Raw genomic sequence first — 13,698 nt, forward strand, 5'->3', positions numbered from 1 at the left:
GTTCTCCTAAACCCAAGTTCTACATCTAGGGCCTCTGATATCAGAATAAGGGTCATACCTAGATAAACTTCATGGTATCCTAAAGTTTCCCCAGGCCCCAAGCTAAACACTATCTGTGAGGTTTTCTGAGGTTTGTTGGCTATTGACAAAACAGGATTTCAAATTTCTTTCTTCTGGCCAAACCTTTGTATGTTTTACTCAACAGTAACAATTCTGACCCAATTTTATGGGAAAAATCAGATGACACACATTTTAAGACCTTGCAGGAGAGTTTGATAAACCCACCTGTCCATGGGCATTCTAATTATCACATTCCTTTTTGTGTATAAAAAGGGTGGAATGCCCTTGAGATACTCACCCAAAACATGGGGATCACCACTGACCCATAGAATATAGTCAACAACTGGGCCCTTTGGCATGGGAATGAGAGAGTCAATTCCTAAGCAGGTTGATAAGTCTGGGGATCCCCAAGGAGAGAGGGGTCTGGAATTCTCAAGGAGGAGGAAAGGACAAACGGTTTTCTTTCTTTTTTTTTTTTTTTTTCCCTCTACATTCCTTAGTCTTAGTCACATAAAACGTTTTTATCTTTAAACCTGGAACTGATGACTACACAACTAACAACTCAGTTTGGACTCTGTGCTAAGGATTAGATAGCAGCATGTATCCTGCTTGCAAAGATGGGCTCCATAAAGGACAGAAATGGTATGGACCTAACAGAAGCAGAAGATATTAAGATGAGATGGCAAGAATACACAGAAGAACTGTACAAAGAAGATCTTCACGACCCAGATAATCACGATGGTGTGATCACTGACCTAGAGCCAGACATCCTGGAATGTGAAATCAAGTGGGCCTTAGAAAGCATCACCATGAACAAAGCTAGTGGAGGTGATGGAATTCCAGTTGAGCTATTCCAAATCCTGAAACATGATGCTGTGAAAGTGCTGCACTCAATATGCCAGCAAATTTGGAAAACTCAGCAGTGGCCACAGGACTGAAAAGGTCAGTTTTCATTCCAATCCCCAAAAAAGGCAATGCCAAAGAATGCTCAAACTACTGCACAACTGCACTCATCTTACACGCTAGTAAAGTAACGCTCAAAATTCTCCAAGCCAGGCTTCAGCAATATGTGAACTGTAAACTTCCTGATGTTCAATCTGGTTTTAGAAAAGGCAGAGGAACCAGAGATCAAACTGCCAATATCTGATGGATCATGGAAAAAGCTGTATATTGTCACCCTGTTTATTTAACTTCTATGCAGAGTACATCATGAGAAACGCTGGGGTGGAAGAAGCACAAGCTGAAATCAAGATTGCCGGGAGAAATATCAATAACCTCAGATATGCAGATGACACCACCCTTATGGCAGAAAGTGAAGAGGAACTAAAAAGCCTCTTGATGAAAGTGAAAGTGGAGAGTGAAAAAGTTGGCTTAAAGCTCAACATTCAGAAAACGAAGATCATGTCATCCGGTCCCATCACTTCATGGGAAATAGATGGGGAAACAGTGGAAACAGTGTCAGACTTTATTTTTGGGGGCTCCAAAATCACTGCAAATGGTGACTGCAACCATGAAATTAAAAGGCGATTACTCCTTGGAAGGAAAGTTATGACCAACCTAGATAGCATATTCAAAAGCAGAGACATTACTTTGCCAACAAAGGTTCGTCTAGTCAAGGCTATGGTTTTTCCAGTGGTCATGTATGGATGTGAGAGTTGGACTGTGAAAGGCTGAGCGCCAAAGAATTGATGCTTTTGAACTGTGGTGTTGGAGAAGACTCTTGAGAGTCCCTTGGACTGCAAGGAGATCCAACCAGTCCATTCTGAAGGAGATCAGCCCTGGGATTTCTTTGGAAGGAATGATGCTAAAGCTGAAACTCCAGTACTTTGGCCACCTCATGCAGGGAGTTGACTCATTGGAAAAGACTCTGATGCTTGGAGGGATTGGGGGCAGGAGGAGAAGGGGACAACAGAGGATGAGATAGCTGGATGGCATCACTGACTCGATGGATGTGAGTCTGAGTGCACTCGGGGAGTTGGTGATGGACAGGGAGGCCTGGCGTGCTGGGATTCATGGGGTCACCAAGAGTTGGACATGACTGAGCAACTCATCTGATCTGATCTGATCCTGCTTGAGGACAGTTTCTCCTTCCTGAAAACCTTCTGGCTAATCCTGTTATCTTAAAATTCAAATTTATGGGACTGGATTTTAAGATAACAGGATTAGCCAGAAGGTTTTCAGGAAAGAGAAAGTGTCCTCAAGCAGGATACATGTTGCTATCTAATCCTTAGTGTAGAGTCCAAACCGAGTTGTTAGTTGTGTAATCATCAGTTCCAGGTTTAAAGATAAAAATGTTTTATGTGACTAAGACTAAGTAATGTAGGGGAGGGGGGGGAGTTTGTCCTTTCTTCCTCCTTGAGAATTCCAGACCCCTCTCTCCTTGGGGACCGCCGGACTTCTTATCAACCTGCCTAGGAAATGACTCTCTCATCCCTCCACCCCCTTTTCTTTTAGAAGAATTATGTTGCCTAGGGAAAGGGGCATCGTTCTCATTCCATAATTGCTTCTGAGCTGATAAGAGGCATTCTCACTAAGTTGGTGAGACAACATATTCTCCTAACCTTCATACTGAGGGTTTCTGATCCAGGGGCCCCAGGTAGTAGATGGGGGAACTTGCAGCAGTCGCAGGAGTTTGAGCAACCATTTGTAACTTAAAAGCTTTCAGATAGTTAGAAAACCTCATTACACAGTTACAGATGTAAGGCAACATAGTCATTAAACCAAGTTAAAATAAAAATTAAAAGTCACATTATGTCCATAGTTACATCAGTCCATTTTAGGATTGTTAGATGTCATCACAGAGTTAAAGAGAGTCCTTTCATTGAAGTGGAGAAGTCCACTATGGGAAGACTTCCACTGATGAAGAGGGGAGCGCTCCACAGACCCAGCAATTAGACTGATTTTGGAATGCAGCATAGGAGTGAGTCCAGACAGGAAGGCATTGTCTTGAGGATCAAACAGCAGACTCAGGATTTTTGGAGTCAGCAAAAGTAGACTCACATAGATTATCAGGCCCATCTGAAAAGTACAAAGTCAGAGCATAGAAAGTAAAGACATAAAATGACGTCATTTAGTTCTGGTCAGGGTGCCACCTCTTAACTCGAATGTGACATACCCACGAATCAATTCCTGGCACTTTGACAGCTGTGGGAGAAGAAAGAATAACCTGGTAAGGGCCTTTCCAGAGGGGCTCGAGAGATTGGCCCCCAGACCAATGTTTTTATCAGGATCTTGGTTCCTGGCTCAAATAGAGGCTTGCTTGACTCAGAAGCTGGGTCAAGAGTCACTTCCGGGAGTTCCATTAATGCCTGTTGAAAAGCTGAGAGCTGAGTTACATAATTAGTTAATTCCAAGGCTTTAGGAAAACTTTTCCATTGAGAATTTTCAGGAATTACTAATCGTCCATTCACAGACTGTAACCATCCTTTACAATAATCTTTGGTCCTCTTTTCTCATATATTTCTAGTTCTTCCTCAGTTCAGTTCAGTTCAGTTCAGTCGCTCAGTCGTGTCCGACTCTTTGCAAGCCCATGAATCACAGCACGTCAGGCCTCCCTGTCCATCACCAACTCCCCGAGTGCACTCAGACTCACATTCATCGAGTCAGTGATGCCATCCAGCCATCTCATCCTCTGTCATCCCCTTCTCCTCTTGCCCCCAATCCCTCCCAGAATCAGAGTCTTTTCCAATGAGTCAACTCCCTGCATGAGGTGGCCAAAGTACTGGAGTTTCAGCTTTAGCATCATTCCTTCCAAAGAAATCCCAGGGCTGATCTCCTTCAGAATGGACTGGTTGGATCTCCTTGCAGTCCAAGAGACTCTCAAGAGTCTTCTCCAACACCACAGCTCAAAAGCATCAATTCTTCGGTGCTCAGCTTTCTTCACAGTCCAACTCTCACATCTATATATGACCACTGGAAAAACTATAGCCTTGACTAGATGGACCTTTGTTGGCAAAATAATGTTTCTGCTTTTCAATATGCTATCTAGGTTGGTCATAACTTTCCTTCCAAGGAGTAAGTGCATATTAATTTCATGGCTGCAGTCACCATCTGTAGTGATTTTGGATCCTCCCCCCAAAATTAAGTCTCTCACTGTTTCCACTGTTTCCCCATCTGTCTCCCATGAAGCAATGGGACCAGATGCCATAATCTTCGTTTTCTGAATGTTGAGTTTTAAGCCAACTTTTTCACTCTCCTCTTTCACTTTCATCAAGAGGCTTTTGAGTTCCTCTTCACTTTCTGCCATAAGGGTGGTGTCATCTGCATATCTGAGGTTATTGATATTTCTCCCGGCAATCTTGATTTCAGCTTGTACTTCTTCCACCCCAGGGTTTCTCATGATGTACTCTGCATAGAAGTTAAATAAGCAGGGTGACAATATACAGCCTTGACATACTCCTTTTCCTATTTGGAACCAGTCTGTTCTTCCATGTCCAGTTCTAGCTGTTGCTTCCTGACCTGCATACAAATTTCTCAAGAGGCAGATCAGGTGGTCTGGTATTCCCATCTCTTTCAGAATTTTCCACAGTTTATTGTGATCCACACAGTCAAAGGCTTTGGCATAGTCAATAAAGCAGAAATAGATGCTTTTTTCTGGAAATCTCTTGCTTTTTCGATGATCCAGCGGATGTTGGCATTTTGATCTCTGTTCCACAGGACCTGTCCAGATCAAGGGCATCTGTAGTGAAGGGGCTTCATAAAGTGCCGCTTTTCTGGGCTGACAGTCAGCCAGCTGATTATCTGGGCTACTTGACTCCTATCCCTGCTGTGCCCTTTGCAATACATAGCAGCTACTTCTTTGGGACAATATATAGCAGTTAAAATCTCTCGATCTCTCTGAAATGCTTAATAGGTTCTCCTGTTGCTGTTTTAAACTGTCTTTCTTTCCATATTGCAGCAGAAGCATGTAATGTCAAATAAGCATACTTAGTGTAGATATTTACTCGCTGACCTTTGCTTAACTCTAGAGCTTGGGTCAGAGCCACAAGCTCCGCTAGCTGAGCACTGATTCCCTGGGGGAGAGATTTTGCTTCTAAAACCTGTTCAGCAGTCACCACGGCATAACTTGCTTTATGCTTTCCATCCCGAACAAAAGAATTGCCATCTGTAAATATTTTCATGTCAGGATTGTCTAATGGGGTATCCATTAGATCTTCCCGAGCTGCATAGTTTAAAGTTAGAAATTGGGAACAATCGTGATCAGGTGTTTCATTTTCCTTCTCAGGAAGGAAAGTGGCAGGATTTAAACTTCCACAAACTTTAAGCTTAGTTACTGGTCCTTCTAACAACAATGACTGATATTTAAGAAGCCTACTGTCTGTCATCCGAGTATTAACCTTAGAATGCAAGATTCCACTCACATCATGAGAAGTCAGTACAGTAAGATTTTGTCCATTAATTATTGTTAAAGCTTGAGATGTTAATAAAGCCGTTGCCTCAATTACTCTTAGTGTGGCCACCCACGTGAAATTACATCTAATTCTCTACTTAGAAAAGCAATAGGTTGCTGGTGAGGCCCTTGGCATTGTGTCAAAACTCCCAAGGTTTTCTTTCAGTGACAAACAAATTAAATTTTGACCATGTGGGCAAGCTCAAAGCTGGAGCTGGCAGGAGAGCAGTCTAAAGAACCTTAAAAGCCTTTTGAGTATCTGGAAACCAAACCAGTTTGTCAGTTTGGGCCTGCTGAGTCTCAGTTATAAGTTTATTTAAAGGCTGGGCAAGTTCCCTATAACTGAGAATTCAAATGCAGCAGTAGCCTGTGATTCCCACAAATCCTCTCAGTTGTCTTAAAGTCATAGGTAGGGGAAGATTTGGTATAGGTTTACTTCTTTTGGGGCCTATGGCCCTAGTCCCTTCTGATATGATTAGGCCCAGATATCTAACAGATTGGTGACAAAGCTGAGCCTTTTCTTTTGATGCCTTGTAACTGCAGCCTGCCAGAAAGTTTAAGAAATCTTCTGAGGCTTGTGGACAAGCTTCCTCTGTCTCAGCACAGAGCAGAATATCTCTGATGATAGAAGCAAGGTCCAATGATGTAAAGAGAAATATTGCATAGGAACCTGGAATGTTAGGTCCATGAATCAAGGCAATTTGGAAGTGGTCAAACAAGAGATGGCAAGAGTGAACGTCAACATTCTAGGAATCAGTGAACTAAAATGGACTGGAACAGGTGAATTTAACTCAGATGACCATTATATCTACTACTGCGGGCAGGAATCCCTTAGAAGAAATGGAGTGGCCATCTTGGTCAACAAAAGAGTCCCAAATGCAGTACTTGGATGCAATCTCAAAAATGGCAGAATGATCTCTGTTCGTTTCCAAGACAAACCATTCAATATCATGGTAATCCAAGCCAATGCCCCAACCAGTAATGTTGAAGACTGAAATTGAACAATTCTATGAAGACCCACAAGACCTTTTAAATATAACACTCCAAAAAGATGTCCTTTTCAGTATAGGGGACTGGAATGCAAAAGTAGGAAGTTAAGAAACACCTGGAGTAACAGGCAAATATGGCCTTGGAATATGGAATGAAGCAGGGCAAAGACTAATAGAGTTTTGCCAATAGAACACACTGGTCATAGCAAACACCCTCTTCCAACAGCACAAGAGAAGACTCTACACATGGACATCACCAGATGGTCAACACTGAAATCAGATTGATTATATTCTTTGCAGCCAAAGTTGGAGAAGCTCTATACAGTCAGCAAAAACACGACTGGGAGCTGACTGTGGCTCAGATCATGAACTCCTTATTGCCAAATTCAGACTTAAATTGAAGAAAGTAGGGAAAACCAATAGACCTAAATCAAATCCCTTATGATTATACAGTGGAAGTGAAAATAGATTTCTCACTAGGGACTAGGGATAGACAAAGTGCCTGATGAACTATGGATGGAGGTTCATGACATTGTACAGGAAACAGGGATCAAGATCATCCCCATGGAAAAGAAATGCAAAAAAGCAAAATGGCTATCTGAGGAGGCCTTACAAATAGCTGTGAAAAGAAAAGAAGCAAAAAGCAAAGGAGAAAAGGAAAGATATAAGCATCTGAATGCAGAGTTCCAAAGAATCACAAGAAGAGATAAGAAAGCCTTCCTCAGTGATCAACGCACAGAAATAGAGGAAAACAATGAAATGGGAAAGACTAAAGATCTCTTCAAGAAAATTAGAGATACCAAGGGAACATTTCATGCATTGATGGTCTAGATAAAGGACAGAAATGGTATGGACCTAACAGAGGCAGAAGATATTAAGAAGAGGTGGCAAGAATACACAGAACTACTGTACAAAATCGAGCTTCAGGACCCAGATAATCACAATGGTGTGACCACTCACCTAGAGCCAGACATCCTGGAATGTGAAATAAAGTGGGCCTTAGAAAGCATCACTATGAACAAAGCTAGTGGAGGTGATGGAATTCCAGTGGAGCTATTCCAAATTCTGAAAGATGATGCTGTGAAAGTGCTGCACTCAATATGCCAGCAAATTTAGAAAACTCAGCAGTGGCCACAGGACTGGAAGAGGTCAGTTTTCATTCCAATCCCAAAGAAAGGCAATGCCAAAGAATGCTCAAAGTACCGCACAATTGCACTCATCTCACATGCTAGTAAAGTAATGCTCAAAATTCTCCAAGCCAGGCTTCAGCAATACATGAACCGTGAACTTCCAGGTGTTCAAGCTGGATTTAGAAAAGGCAGAGGAACAAGAGATCAAATTGCCAACATCCACTGGATCATGGAAAAAGCAAGAGAGTTCCAGAAAAACATCTATTTCTGCTTTATTGACTATGCCAAAGCCTTTGACTGTGTGGATCACAATAAACAGTGGAAAATTCTGAGACAGATGGGTTGCCAGACCACCTGACCTGCCTCTTGAGAAATTTGTATGCAGGTCAGGAAGCAACAGCTAGAACTGGACATGGAAGAACAGACTGGTTCCAAATAGGAAAAGGAGTATGTCAAGGCTGTATATCACCCTGCTTATTTAACTTCTATGCAGAGTACATCATGAGAAACACTGGGGTGGAAGAAGCACAAGCTGAAATCAAGATTGCCAGGAGAAATATCAATAACCTCAGATATGCAGATGACACCACCCTTATGGCAGAAAGTGAAGAGGAACTCAAAAGCCTCTTGATGAAAGTGAAAGAGGAGAGTGAAAAAGTTGGCTTAAAGCTCAACATTCAGAGAACTAAGATCATGGCATCTGGTCCCATCACTTCATGGGAGACAGATGGGGAAACAGTGGAAACAGTGAGAGACTTAATTTTGGGGGGAGGATCCAAAATCACTACAGATGGTGACTGCAGCCATGAAATTAAAAGAAGCTTACTCCTTGGAAGGAAAGTTATGACCAACCTAGATAGCATATTGAAGAGCAGAAACATTATTTTGCCAAAAAAGGTCCATCTAGACAAGGCTATGGTTTTTCAGTGGTCATGTATGGATGTGACAGTTGGACTGTGAACAAAGCTGAGCACCAAAGAATTGATGCTTTTGAGCTGTGGTGTTGGAGAAGATTCTTGAGAGTCCCTTGGACTGCAACGAGATCCAACCAGTCCATCCTAAAGGATCAGTCCTGGGTGTTCATTGGAAGGACTGATGCTAAAGCTGAAACTCCAATACTTTGTTCACCTCATGCAAAGCATTGACTCATTGGGAAAGACCCTGATGCTGGGAGGGATTGGGTGCAGGAGGACAAGGGGGACGACAGAGGATGAGATGGCTGGATGGCATCACTGACTCGATGGACGTGAGTCTGGGTGAACTCCCGGAGCTGGTGATGGACAGGGAGGCCTGGCATGCTGCAATTCATGGGGTCTCAAAGAGTCGGACACGACAGAGTGACTGAACTGAACTGACTGAAATGACTATACTACCCAAGACAATCTAAATATTCAATGCAATACCTATCAAACTACCAATGACATTTTTTAAAATAGAACTAGAACAAATTTTTTTTTTAATTTGGTATGGACACAAAAGCCTCTGAATAGCCAAAATAATCTTGAGAAAGAAAAATGGAGCTAGAGGAATTAGACTCCTTGATTTCAGACTATACTATAAAACTATGGTAATCAAAGCAGTATGATACTGGCACAAAAACAGACACAGACCAATGATACAGAATGGAAAGCCCAGAAATAAACCCATACACTTATGGTCAATTAGTGTATGACAAAGGAGGGAAGACAATGATGAAAGACAGTTTTTTCAATAAGTGGTGCTGGGAAAACTGGACAACTACATGTAAAAGAATGAAATTAGAACATTCTCTAACACCATACAGAAAAATAAACTCACAGTGAGTTAAAGAACTGAATGTAAGAATGGATAGGCAGAACACTCTCTAACATAAATTGCAACTGTACTTTTTCCCTCCATAGGCTAAGGTTTTGGAAATAAAAAGAAACAAATGGGACCTAATTAAACTTAAAAGCTTTTGCACAGAAAAAGAAACCATAAACAAAACAAAAGACAACCTACAGCATGGAATAAAATATTTGTGAACAATGCAACTGGTAAGGGATTTATTTCCAAATTACAGAAACAACTCAGACAATATCTAAAGAACAAATAATCCAATCAAAGCATGGGCAGAAGACCTAAATAAACCTTTCTTCATATGTAGGTAAGTGGCCAATGATATGTAAGTGGCCAATAGTACAGGCAAAAATGTTCAACATTACTAATTATTAGAGAAATACAATTAGTAAATGCAGGACAAGATGTGGGGGAAAAGGAACTCTCCTACAATGTTGGTGTGAATGTAAATTGGTGCAGCCACTATGCAAAACAGTGTGAAGCTTCCTTTAAAAAATTAAAAATAAAATTACCATCAGTTCAGTCAGTTCACTTCAGTTCAGTCACTCAGTCGTGTCCGACTCTTAGTGACGACCACATGAATTGCAGCACGCCAAGCCTCCCTGTCCATCACCAACTCCCGGAGTTCACCCAGACTCACGTCCATCGAGTCAGTGATGCCATCCAGCTATCTCATCCTCTGTCGTCCCCTTCTCCTCCTGCCCCCAATCCCTCCCAGCATCAGAGTCTTTTCCAATGAGTCAACTCTTCGCATGACGTGGCCAAAGTACTGGAGTTTCAGCTTTAGCATCATTCCTTCCAAAGAAATCCCAGGGCTGATCTCCTTCAGAATGGACTGGTTGGATCTCCTTGCAGTCCAAGGGACTCTCAAGAGTCTTCTCCAACACCACAGTTCAAAAGCATCAATTCTTTGGTGCTCAGCCTTCTTCACAGTCCAATTCTCACATCCATACATGACCACAGGAAAAACCATAGCCTAGACTAGACGGACCTTTGTTGACAAAGTAATGTCTCTGCTTTTGAATATGCTATCTAGGTTGGTCATAACTTTCCTTCCAAGGAGTAAGCGTCTTTTAATTTCATGGCTTCAGTCACCATCTGCAGTGATTTTGGAGCCCAGAAAAATAAAGTCTGACACTATTTCCACTGTTTCCCCATCTATTTCCCATGAAGTGATGGGACCAGATGCCATAATCTTCGTTTTCTGAATGTTGAGCTTTAAGCCAACTTTTTCACTCTCCACTTTTACTTTCATCAAGAGGCTTTTGAGTTCCTCTTCACTTTCTGCCATAAGAGTGGTGTCATCTGCATATCTGAGGTTATTGATATTTCTCCTGGCAATCTTGATTCCAGGCTGTGCTTCTTCCACCCCAGTGTTTCTCATGATGTACTCTGCATAGAAGTTAAATAAGCAGGGTGATATACAGCCTTGACATACTCCTTTTCCTATTTGGAACCAGTCTGTTCTTCCATGTCCAGTTCTAACTGTTGCTTCCTGACCTGCACACAAATTTCTTAAGGGGCAGATCAGGTGGTCTGGTATTCCCATCTCTTTCAGAATTTTTCACAGTTTATTGTGATCCACACAGTCAAAGGCTTTGGCATAGTCAATAAAACAGAAATAGATGCTTTTCTGGAACTCTCTTGCTTTTTTCATGATCCAGCGAAAGTTACCATATGATCCAGCAATTCTACTCATGGACATATATCTGGAGAAAATGCTAATTTGAGAAAATACATATATCTCATTGGTCATAGCAGCACTATTTACAATAGCCAAATCTTGGAAGCCACCTAAATGTCCATCAGCAGATGAGTGGATAAAGATGTGTATGTATACACAATAGAATACTATTTAACCATAAAATAGAATGAAATAATGCCATTTACACCAACACAGATGGACGTAGAGATCATAATAAGTGAAGTTTGTCAAAAAGAGAAAGATGAATACCATATATCACTTATATGTGGAATCTAAAATATGACACAAAAGAACCTACCTACAACACAGAAACAGACTCACAGACATAGAGAAGAGACTTGTGGTTGACAAAGTGAGGGGAATGCTTGGGAGTTTGGGATTAGCAGATGCAAGCTATTAATATATAGAATAGATAAACAAAGAGACCTTACTGCATAGCACAGGGAACCATATTCAATATCTTGTAATGAGCCACATATATGATGGAATATTACTCAGCCATTAAAAGGATGAAATAATGTCATTGCTAGCGTTATAGATGCACCTGAGATTATCATGCTAAGGGTAGTAAGTCAGACAGAAAAAGACAAATATCATATGATACCATTTATATGTGAAATCTAAAAAAAATGATACTAATGAACTTATTTACAAAACAGAAACAGCCTCACAGATTTAAAGAACAAACTTACAGTTACCAGAGGAAAATAGTGGAGGGAAGAGATAGATTGGGAGTTTTGTACTGACGTGTACACACTGCCATTTTCAAAATAGTTAGCCAACAAGGACCTACTGTATAGCACAGGGAACTCTGCTGAATATTCTGTAATAACCTTAACAGAAAAATAATTTGAAAAAGAATATGTACATGTGTATGTATAACTGAATCACTTTGCTGTGTACCTGAAATATACACAAAATTGCTAATCAGCTATGCCCCAATATAAAATAAAAATTTGAAAAATGCAAAAAGGAAAATAATATAAAAAGAATATATATATGTGGGTGTGTATGTGTGTGTGTGTGTGTATATATATATATATATATGAATCACTTTGCTACACACTTGAAACCAACACAGCATTGTAAATCAACTATACTTCAATAAAAAGATAAATTTAAAAAAAGCAGTTGGTAATATATTGGGTGGAATGCATGAGTCAAAATAGAGGAATCATTTACATGGTTTTGGGGGCTAATCTAGGCATAAAATAATGGTCTTTGGACTAGGGCATGAGAAATGGAAATAGGAATAATGGATATATTAAAGGATATTTAGGAGGGAAAATAATCAGACTTGATAATGTTTGGATATTGGGGATGGGATGAAAAAGAGGAAGGAGTCAAGACTCCACCAGACTAGGTGATATTCACTGAGCTACCTCCTGACCTCCACACGCATACCTACTAAACAGCTACACTTGGATGTCTCTCAGCCACCTGAAATACAACACATCCAAAACAAGACCCCAGTCCAAGCCTGTTCCTCCTCCTGTTCCTGACACCCTGCACTATCATTATCTGTTTCTACAGGCTTACCTCTTTTGGCCTCCCACTTTCTCCTCTAAACACCAGCCATGATTAAAGATTTTTATGTTTGCCATGCTCTTTCACCTTTGAAAGTTTTACCTGTTCATTCTGTCTGATTCTCTGTTTTAATTCTTCTTCTAACTTTTCCCTACTATTTATTTACAAGTTTAGATGACATCTTCTCCAAAAAGACTTTCCTGATTCTCTAAAATGTCAATTAGCTGGTCCTAACTTGTGTGCTGATAGGCCTCTGAACTTCTCCCCAATAGGGCTCTGATTATATTAAGTGATAATTACTTCTTTTTTAATCTGTCTCTGTCAGTCATTCCATGACTTCAACTTACCTCTGGAAACCTGAACTGAGTGGTGACATGAGGTAACCTTTCAAGCTATGTTACTTCCAGTGCTCTTACCTGGGACTGGAACAGGTGGCAGAGGTTTGACAAAATGGTCTCCTTTGGAGACAACAGGGCAGAACTGCCAGAGATATTAAGGTCTGGCATGGGTTCAACCCATTATTTCACACTCTTATTTCTTCACTTTTTTCACCATGCCCAGTGGTGTTCAAGAAGCAGGACCAAACAAAATATTTAGATTCCATGCTCTAGGAGTTTAAAGTCTCAAAGTGAAATGAGATGCTGACACAGAACCCTGTAGAGCATAACAGTCAACACAGGAAAACTGAAGGTGTAAGGAAGATCAGAGATGAGGAGATGGAAGGAGAGGATGAGATGGTTGGATGGCATCACCAACTCAGTGGACATGGGTTTGGGTGGACTCTGGGAGTTGGTGATGTACAGGGAGACTGGCATGCTGTGGTTCATGGGGTCTCAGAGTCGAACACGACTGAGCGACTGAACTGAACTGAACTGAAATTTTAAAGATCTCTTTGGCTTTATTCAATGAATCATGTACTAGTCAGAGTCCAATCTGGTAGACAGAAGGAATCTATGAAGAGCTATGCTGCTGCTGCTGCTAAGTCGCTTCAGTTGTGTCCAACTCTGTGCGATCCCAGAGACGGCAGCCCACCAGGCTCCCCCATCCCAGGGATTCTCCAGGCTAAAACACTGGAGTGGG

The 13,698-nt window shown here is 41.2% G+C and overlaps 1 long non-coding RNA gene and 1 pseudogene across 1 annotated transcript in view; both read right to left on the reverse strand.

Annotated features, from left to right (window-relative positions):
* The window catches only part of LOC113905022, a 147,183-nt pseudogene that overhangs the window by 50,866 nt on the left and 82,619 nt on the right, over positions 1–13,698 (reverse strand).
* Positions 1–13,698, reverse strand: part of LOC113905626 — a 37,691-nt gene that overhangs the window by 22,805 nt on the left and 1,188 nt on the right. The window lies entirely within an intron of this gene.

This window comes from Bos indicus x Bos taurus, chromosome 15 (genome assembly GCF_003369695.1).
Source record: "Bos indicus x Bos taurus breed Angus x Brahman F1 hybrid chromosome 15, Bos_hybrid_MaternalHap_v2.0, whole genome shotgun sequence".
Taxonomy (NCBI): Eukaryota; Metazoa; Chordata; class Mammalia; order Artiodactyla; family Bovidae; genus Bos; species Bos indicus x Bos taurus.